This window comes from Liolophura sinensis, chromosome 10 (genome assembly GCF_032854445.1).
Source record: "Liolophura sinensis isolate JHLJ2023 chromosome 10, CUHK_Ljap_v2, whole genome shotgun sequence".
Classification (NCBI taxonomy): domain Eukaryota; kingdom Metazoa; phylum Mollusca; class Polyplacophora; order Chitonida; family Chitonidae; genus Liolophura; species Liolophura sinensis.
The window spans coordinates 11421707-11432721 of NC_088304.1; the positions used below are offsets into that span (position 1 = coordinate 11421707).

General features: G+C 38.4%; 1 protein-coding gene across 1 annotated transcript in view; it reads left to right on the forward strand.

Annotated features, from left to right (window-relative positions):
* LOC135476649 (protein MTO1 homolog, mitochondrial-like) overlaps nt 1–11015 on the forward strand; it is a 62111-nt gene that overhangs the window by 9868 nt on the left and 41228 nt on the right. The gene's annotated exons all lie outside the window — the stretch shown is intronic.

Sequence of the window (11015 nt, forward strand, 5' to 3'; positions counted from 1 at the left end):
GTTTGGACCTCTGCTCTTGTCAATATTAAAAAGCTGTTTTGTATTGTATAAAGTATTTCAGAAAATGGCAGGCAGATTTATTCTATAAAAATAATTGTAAACATGCTTATAACATGAATTTAATTTTGCTTTAATTTGTAATTTAATTTGTTATTCTATTTATTGATGAAGAAATAATCAAAATTGTTTTCATAACATGAGTGCCGGGGTCCATGTAAAAGCTAAAATGACTTTTTGACATGCCATGAATAATTTCTGCAAATGTCTGACAGATTTATTCTCTAAAAAACATTGCATCATATGAAAATACATATTAAACAAACGTGAAGAATTTTAAGTTTGCCTTAATTTGACAATTCTGGCGTATATTATTAGGGAATAATGATGTATGTTTTAGCTGAAAGCTTTATAGAAAGTAGAGAGACAGCCACTCAAGTGACCTCAATGTGTTATTATGGTTTATAAGATGCATGAGAATGGGGATATATTCCTTCCTTGGGTTTACCCTGAGCTCAGAAAACAGTCGATACATGCTTGACTTCTGCCGTCTGACAAGCTAATAGCGGTCTGTCACGTTAGACAGAAAACTGCTGTGCCTTTTGGAATACTTCAATACTTCATGGCGCAGGAGCTAAGTGGGAGCCAAATCGTTGTGAATTCGTCTGATATCTGAAATGTGGTACCGAGCTGTCAGCACATTATCACTGTAATCAGACTTAATTTTCCATCAGTTCGGTTTTGATTTGTGTTGCATTTTTATTGTATACTGTTCTAAGACTGATCGTCCAGGTATTCATTGATTGACATATTTCTTGTGGAGGAAGTACCATCCGAAATTGATTTGCTAAAACTAGTGATGCTTCTCGTTAAATGATGCTGATGGGGGTCTGTCCAGGAAATGCCCGTATCCACGGATACAGAGCATCACTAATTAACCTCATTACCATATTTATAATGTTGCGAGGCCAAATGGTGTCATCATTTGTCTTGAACAAGTACATGTAACCGAAGGATCTGTTTTAATCTAATACAGACTCAAGCAAATAGATGCATGTTTTTGTAGTCATAATTGTCAGTATAGCTTAATTGATCATTATGTGAATTTCTTTATCCTTTTGTTTTTATGCACAGCTGCCGTAATATAAATGAAATGTTCATGAGTATAATGCCAAACGCAGGAATGTCTCACCTATATAAGGGCAGCCAGCATTTTGGTGGGAAGAGCTCAGGGGAATCCCACGACCATCTGCATGTTGCTGCCAGGCCTTCCCAAGTATAGCCGTAAAGGATGCCAACATGAGCTGGACTTGAATTCACAGTGACCACATTGGTGAGAGGCTACTGGGTCATTATGCAGCTCTGGCGTGCTAACCCCCTCAGCCACTTTCCAGGCCCCCAGCATGGAATTGTGGATGAATGGTAATTAGACTCGGTTAAATTGTACCTCTCAAAGCCATGAGTTGGTTAGCGCGCTAGCGCAGCACAGTGACCCAGGAGCCTCTCCCAATGCATTGGTTTTTACAAGAGGATGCATAATAAAGCATAAATTTACAGTGAACAGAGAATTTAATCCCTGTTTTAAATAAATACATGTAGCATCATCATGTTGCAAATGTGACCTCAAAGAGTTACTTAAAGTCACACGGGGCCTCTGTGGCCCAGAAGCCTCTTGCCAATGCAGTCGCTGTGAGTTCAAGTTCATCTCATGCTGGCTTCCTCTCCAGCAGTATGTGGAAGGCCCGCCAGCAATGTGTGGATGGCGTGGATTTCCCATGGGCTCTGCCCAATTTCCTCCCGCCATAATGCTCGCTGCCGTCGTATAAGTGAAATATTCTTGAGTACGATGTAAAACAACAACCAAATAAACAAATAAATCTTAAAGCCATGTATGAAGCATGTGTATTTCAGGTACCACAGTACAATACAGTACAGGAAAAAAAATTGGGGTTATTTTTTTTTGCTGTATTTACTCCACACATGCACTTTTCAAATCTCAAAGCACAACAATTTACCACTTTCGACAAGCATATCTCTGTCTTTTTTTCTGCTGGACATTTGCTAAAAGTTTCTTATGTAACTTTCCTGATGTGTTTTGGGCTTTACTTAATAATTTTGTTCAATTTTATGCATGTTTGATCTGTTCATACAGTATTTTACTTTCTGTGATATAATTTATGTATATGCATTGTTAAAATATGTTCAGATAAATGAATAAATAAATAAATGAGGGTTGAGAGTACATATAAATAAATGGAGGTTTTACCAGAAGAACACTTTCATTGCATTCCATTACTTTAACAATTGCTCATAAAATTTGATCTCTACAATGTATAGCACTATCCCCCATATTGTGCGATTCCATTTGGATCAGTGGATAGCTGCTGATGGTAGATTAATTGAGTAGCTAAATCGTTGTTGTTCTGACTGCATAGTGTAAAACTGTTCCAGACATTGACTGGATCCTAGCCAACAAATTGATGGAACGTCTCTGCAGTGAGTAATGACTGCGACCGTATCCCCGGTCAACCATAAAAGATGGTTTCTGTATGAGCAAGCTCACCGGTAACTGTCAAAACCAGTCTGATTCATATCACTTTGCAGCCGTTTGATTGACAGCTAGTGGATATTGGGATGAAAAACTCATTTGGCAGTACTGGGCTTCAGAATGGAGTCCACAGAACCTCTATGACACCCTGAGTTAATCTTAATCTATAGGTCTGCACTCCTCTTGCCACACAGGATGACTCAGCAGATTTCATGGGTTTAAATTTTGAGACTGGGTTTTGTGCACTTCATTGGAAGTCAAGGTTTTATTACTGCTAGTACAAACATGGAAGATTTCCAGCTGTTTGACTCTTCACATACACTGTATGTACAAGTACCTTTGTTAGAAGAAAGTGTTGGTTAACCTGTGTGGGATCAAATTACAGAATCTTGTTGTCTTGTTAAAAAAATATTTATTTATTTATTTATTTATTTGATTGGTGTTTTACGCTGTACCCAAGTATATTTCACTTATACGATGGCGGCCAGCATTATGGTGGGAGGAAACCGGAGGAGGCAGAGCCAGAGAAAACCCACAACCATCTGTAGGTTGCTGCCAGACCTTTCCGTGTATGGCCGGAAAGGAAGCCAGCATGAGCTGGACTTGAACTCACAGCGACAGCATTGGTGAGAGGCTCCTGGGTCATTACTCTGCACTAGTGCGCTAACCAGCTGAGCCACGGAGGCCCCTACAAAATATAATATCAGTGTACATTACCATTAGGTTTGAGTGCGTTTGCATTAAAAGTACCAAGATCTATAATGCTGCTTCACTAAAACATCAAGCTGCAAACATTACACTTTACACTGACACGAGTTCACCCAGTATTTTGTCGATTATTAACCGAGGTAGTTAGCATGCTCACACGGCGAAATAGCACAGGAGCCTCCCACCACTGCGGTCGCTTTGAGTTCAAGTCCAGCTCAGGCTGACTTCCTAATGCTGACTATATGTGGGAAGGTCTGGCAGCAACCTGCAGACGGTTGTGGGTACACCCCCACTTCCCTCGCTTCCTCCCACCTTAATGCTAGCTGCAGTCGTATAAAAGAAATATTCTTGAGTACAATGTAAAACACAAATTAAATACATAAATACAAGTAGATGTTCTATATCAATGTTCTAGTCTGTCGATGTTCTATCCTCGTAATGTTCTACCTGCTCAATGTTTTAATTACTGGTACTGTTGCTCAGTGTTCTGTGTTTTTGCTCATCATTAATTATTCTGGGATGTCATCTGCTGAGAAGAATGGTAGATGTCTAGGATTCCCTGTCTTTTAATGTTAATAACCCAACATTCTGAATAAATTTACAGCGAATAGAGCATTTAATCCCTTTTCAAATAACATCATCACATTGTATCAATACGACTCGAACAAGGATATAAACTGACGTGAGAATAACACTTGAACATAATACCAAAATATTCACAAATTAGCAGGTACCAGATTAGAACCTACACAGTTTCTGCTAGTTTGATGCTCAAGTGCTCAGTGATTGTAGCAGTTACATGTATTATGTGATAGCCGAAGTAATAACTTACAGCATAGAGAGTAAATCCAGAGCCGTGACAAAAGTGTGACAGTTGGCAGATGGTCACACATAATCGGTGAAACACCACCCCTTGTCAGTTTAGCTCAGTGAGGGTTTTGTCGTAACTTTTTGTGTCAATGCTTACATATGGAAGCCAGTTACATGCCCCCATAGGACCATCATTTAATTATGCAGAATTAGTTTAAAAAATGCGGTTTTATTGATGTCATTGATCCAGAATTACTGAGATACATTCTCATGGATTCTGTGCATTTTGTAAAGTGTCACTTCAATTTTTTTATTCATTTGATTGGTGTTTTATGCAGTAATCAAGAATATTTCACTTATACAATGGCAGCAAGCATTATGGTGGGAGGAAACCGAGCAGAGCCAGGGGGAAACCCACGACCATCCGCAGGTTGCTGCAGACCTTCCCACGTATGACTGTGAAGAGGAAGCCAGCATCAGCTTGACTTGAATTCAAAGCGACTGCATTGGTGAGAGGCTTCTGGGCCACAGCGGCCCCGTGTCACTTTGAGTAACTCTTTGAGGTCACATTTGCAACATGATGATGCTACATGTATTAATTTAAAGCAGGGATTAAATTCTCTGTTCACTGTAAATTTATGCTTTATCATGCATCCTCTTGTAAAAACCAATGTTAAAGGCAAAATGCATCTAAGGACAGTTCAATACCACAGCGGATATCGACCTCTCTGTGTTTGCATTGGAATGCTTGGTTCCTGTTGGACAGGCACATTGATTTTTTTTTTTTTTGGCACTTTGTTTGCCTTTGAAACTCTTGAGGAACAAGGTTTTTAACACTCCTGAAAAAATACTAGAATGTATGAAGTTGAAAATGGTGTGCAGCTTAGCAGATGCCACAAGTTATGCACAAGGGAAGGCATTGAGCAAGCTGGATGTTTGCATGTGATTAGGCGCATAGGAACTGAATTAATAATGGTTGTCTTGGAGTGTATGTCCTTCCATGGATATGTCCTTCCATGGATGTCCTTCCATGGATATGTCCTTCCATGGATATGTCCTTCCATGGATGTCCTTCCATGGATATGTCCTTCCATGGATATGGATATGTACATGACAACAGTTGATCAGGAATTTTGAGAAGAAAACATAAAATGATGCCAAATTCAAATAAAAGAGCATCAAAACTTATTTGCAAATGTGATCTTTAATATTTTTTTGGAATTTTTTTTTTTCAAGAGAAAAGGGTATTTGAAAATATTTTTGTATGATGGGTATTTGTGGCCAACTTTGGGTATTTATTGTTGTTGCATAATAATATTCTAATAAGGATGTGATGCTTGTCTGATAAATTTATTTGAATGTAAATTTGTTGTTTATATCGAAACATATGCATTTAATCTGAATTGTGATAATATTTGTAAACATATTAAAATTATTAGGTTTAATCCATTTGTTAAATGAAAAGATCAAATTCTGGTGCAAAAATATTTATTAAACCTGTGTTACATCCTCATTTATGAATTATTAAACAAAGACTATAAAACCAAAAGGTGCTCCCAAATACCCACCTCAAGCAAAAAATCGGAAAAAAATATTGAAGACCACATTTATGAATAACTTTTCGTACTCTTTTGTCTGAACTTCATGTCATTTTTATGCACCTTTAAGAATCTGTTCATTAGTAATTTAACAGTATGTGTTAACATGTAGTGAATTTCATCTTACATGTCACAACTTTTTCTTGATTTTGATTGATTGATTTACCTTATACGGACATTTAATTAAGAGTTCTTCATGAATTTAAATTTAATTTCGTATCAAAAAAAACATAAGTGTTTGGCACGAAAAATATCACTTCAAGGCCTTTTTATGCTCCTGAAAGAGCATCTTATTGAACCAGACTTTAGGTGAAATATGGTACATATATTAACTCAACAGTGTGTTATTCACTAGTGTCTTTAGAGTCTGTTCAGTCAGCCAGTACATTTAACTTCATGTACAGTCGCACAGTTGGAAGAGCGTCCCGTTTCGGTAACCTTTAGATCCAGTGTTGAATCACACCTAAGACCTTAAAAGGGGAAGTTGTAACTTCCTCGCTTGACGTTCAGCATGAAGGGGATAGTGCAAAAACTGGTTGACCTGTATCAGTATAATGGCTCGAGCGGGACGCCTTACTTGCCTTGGTGAGGCGTCTGAGTTAAGCAGCACTAGATAAAAGAGTGGTGGAATTACGTCCTGCAACAGGGGGCACATTACATGCACAAGTAACATTTGTTGATGATTTATTTACCAGTAACTTTATAGCTTTTGACCAGTAACTTTATATAGCCTATGAGACCATGTAATAACTTAATAAACTGTCACTTTCTCCATAAAACTGAAACAGATGACTTTTGTACTGGTAGCATTTATTTAGAACATACAAGTTCAGAAAATTGACAAAAGATAAAATGACGTCATATATGATATGCTTCATGCAGATGGTTGTTGCTTTCGTAATAGTTAAGTATTCACAATGATAATAATCACCTTGTAGTTGACGGCAATTTATCCAGTTGGGTTTCTTACAAAATTTTGGTAAGACCACATACTGATGATAATGTATAAACTTGCCTGTGTGTAAGGTTCAAAAACATACATGTATTTGTATACAGTGCATTCTTATTCCTCATCCTCTTTGCATATGAAAAAGCAGCCTTCAGTGAAATTTATGCAATTTTTAATTTGATTTTTGGCGACAGAACGACATTTGTTTGATTGGCCAGTGTCAGAGTTTCAAAAAAAGTGTAATGTTATCAGCCAACACAGAAAAATGCCTTCAGAATATATGCTTGAATGAACACCTTGCAAACATGCAAAAAGGTCGAAGAATTATGGTAGATGTATAGATAAAATGTTTAAGGAGATCAGTTACAGCAAACAGTGCAGTTTTGACAAGATAACAGTTAGTACACGGCGTTTCTGACCCCTATCCTTCTCTCTACATGTACTACATTTGTTGAAAGAGGTCACAAATCTTATAGAGAAATTGCTAATGAACATAATCTTGAATGACCAATGAAAACCACTGTAACATCATAAGTGCTTAACATGTTGTTGCTCTAAAAGTTACTGTACCTGAATTCATCAGGAAGTTGAATATTGGCCAAATCTTTTGTTAGAAATTGGGTTTTAAGAGTGGAGACTATTTATTGTTCATTTATGGGCAATCAATGCATGCATCATGCCAGGAATTGCTGAGGTGGTTTTTTATTTTCTTGGTAATGGATGACGCGGTAGTCGACAACCTGCCTGTGTGTAGCTATGTATATGTAATATCAGTGAAGACACACCTCCACTTCAATCACTGAAACTTTGTACCCGTTTGCCAAGGTATTTTGCTTGCACTAAGCAACACGGATTACATCGCTCATTTATTGTGACAGAGTATAGAATTGATTGATATATTCGGATGGTCCTAGACATTGTTGAGTGAGTATGATGAGTCTAGAAAATGCACATTCCGGTACATGAGAACTCAAGATACCTGTCAAGTAGACGCCGAACTTTTTACATACTTTTTTGATAGTTAGAGACATATATCATGGAATTTTGAAGTTACTACAAATACATCTTGTATCAAATGTCTTTCAGATTCGACGTCATGCATTGATTCGTATTTATGGATTTCAAGGGGTTCTTTTTGCGCAGCAATTCTACAAACCAGTACATCACAGACTGATCTTCTAGAAGGTCACGATTATTTGAAGTTAAAATCTCCTTCTAAAAACAAAAAACAAGGTGTTGTCTGTTTAGGAGTTTGATTCAGACGTCCACAAACATTTGCCCAAGAGATAATACTTTGTTGGCTTTCTAATAGCGCATGGCCTAGGGCCCCAGAAACCAGTTGTGACATCAAAAACAGTTTATGGTATATCTGTGAACCTGTGACCTTGAGTTTATACCCTGAGATACTGGATATTGTCGTTACAACTTTTGTACGTGAAAACATGATCTGACATTTTCGTTAGAGACAGATCTTTATTATAAAAGAAAGAGGACATAAAAGTAAAGAAAAATGAGTAGAAAGATCATTCATGACTATCCGAAAATATCTTAATTCACTTTATTCTGTAGATTGTCTTTTTCACAAAATTAAATGCAATCAAATGCTTTTATTGTATTCAAGTTGGCTAGTTGGACCATATAGATAATGTATGTGGCTAATAATTGCTAAGGTGATATGTCCTTCTCTAGCTGTAGCTAAACAGTTTTTTGGTGTCATATTCATTTTTTTCGTGCACAGGCAAACATCACAAAGTACACAAAGTGAAGAACACAAGAATTTTATTCATGTCCGAACATAAAGGTGTACAAAAAAATTCAGTGATATCATTTGGGACATGCATTATCGATATAGTCCATAAAGCCCTTTTTACCATTCATACATTTTTAGGAGACTGCATTGCATTCTGGGAAAAAAAAGTATTTTCTGATAGTTTTTAATAGTCTTCTTGTTAATACTAATACTTTTCTGTATTTTCTTTTCTTTTACTTCAAGCTCAGTTGGTGGCTAAGATTGAATTTTCACCATTCTTACATTTATTTAGGCCCTGAGCATGGTTCTTGGCCATTCTTTGCAAATTAAGTTTGTCTGGATGGTCATTGAGAAGATGGTTTTTCCCCAGAGAGTACTTAAGTATTTTAAGCATGACAAGGCAACTGTGCAGGATACATTTGGTGCTGGCAGCATTATCTTATCACTGAGAATACATGCCCCATCAACCAACCGTCCTACACCCCTAATGTATTGATGCTCATCAAGCAACCATCCCACACCCCTTATGTATTGATGCCTATCAACCAACCATCCCACACCCCTTATGTATTGATGCTCATCAACCAACCATCCCACACCCCTTATGTATTGAGGCTCACCATCCAACCATCCCACACCCCTTATGTATTGAGGCTCACCACCCAACCATCCCACACCCCTAAAGTATTGATGCTCATCAAGCAACCATCCCACACCCCTTATGTATTGATGCCTATCAACAAACCATCCCACACCCCTTATGTATTGATGCTCACCACCCAACCATCCCACACCCCTTATGTATTGATGCCTATCAACCAACCATCCCACACCCCTTATGTATTGATGCCTATCAACCAACCATCCCACACCCCTTATGTATTGATGCCTATCAACCAACCATCCCACACCCCTTATGTATTGATGCCTATCAACCAACCATCCCACACCCCTTATGTATTGATGCTCATCAACCAACCATCCCACACCCCTTATGTATTGATGCCTATCAACCAACCATCCCACACCCCTTTTGTAGTAATGCCTATCAAGCAACCATCCCACACCCCTTATGTATTGATGCCTATCAACCAACCATCCCACACCCCTTATGTATTGATGCTCATCAACCAACCATCCCACACCCCTTATGTATTGATGCCTTTCAACCAACCATCCCACACCCCTTATGTATTGATGCTCACCACCCAACCATCCCACACCCCTTATGTATTGATGCCTATCAACCAACTCTCCCACACCCCTTATGTATTGATGCCTATCAAGCAACCATCCCACACCCCTTATGTATTGATGCTCACCACCCAACCATCCCACAACCCTTATGTATTGATGCTTATCAACCAACCATCCCACACCCCTTATGTATTGATGCCTATCAACCAACCATCCCACACCCCTTATGTATTGATGCTCATCAACCAACCATCCCACACCCCTTATGTATTGATGCCTATCAACCAACCATCCCACACCCCTTATGTATTGATGCCTATCAACCAACCATCCCACACCCCTTATGTATTGATGCTCATCAACCAACCATCCCACACCCCTTATGTATTGATGCCTTTCAACCAACCATCCCACACCCCTTATGTATTGATGCTCACCACCCAACCATCCCACACCCCTTATGTATTGATGCCTATCAACCAACTCTCCCACACCCCTTATGTATTGATGCCTATCAAGCAACCATCCCACACCCCTTATGTATTGATGCTCACCACCCAACCATCCCACAACCCTTATGTATTGATGCTTATCAACCAACCATCCCACACCCCTTATGTATTGATGCCTATCAACCAACCATCCCACACCCCTTATGTATTGATGCCTTTCAACCAACCATCCCACACCCCTTATGTATTGATGCTCACCACCCAACCATCCCACACCCCTTATGTATTGATGCCTATCAACCAACCATCCCACACCCCTTATGTAGTGATGCCTATCAACCAACCATCCCACACCCCTTATGTATTGATGCTCATCAACCAACCATCCCACACATTGATGCCTGTATATAGATAATATATTGATGCCTATCAACCAGCCATCCCATACGCCTTATCTGTTGATGCTAATTACTATATAGCCTGTACATGCGCTTATGATTATCTCCTCACAGTTGAAGGATAGTTCTGTTCTCCATGTAGCCAGATGTACTTAGAACTGGTATTGTATTGTATTACATACTGTAGTGTCATTGTGACAGACATTGAAAACTAATACATTCATGCATGTGTGGCCTTAAGTCTTTGTCAAAAATTACAAAGTAAATGTCATCAATTTCACTGCAGATGTGTAAATTAGGTGTGACATGCCAGTTTACAGGTATGTTAGTGATTTTGTAAAGGCAGTGATGAATTAAATATAAAAATGTATTTGAAACAGCCATAGATCTGTAAAGTGAAAGTGAAATAAGCACATGCAGTACTCTGTAGAATTCTGTATTATTAGAGCAAGTAAATTGTACGTACAGTTTTGTTACAAAGTACTCTGCCTTCTGCAGCACAGTATTTTGTATTTTTGCGCAAAGTTCTCTGCATTCAGAGACACAGAATTCTGTAATAAGTAACGGTGATGAGTGCTCTGTAGAATTCTGTAAGGAGGTTCTCTATA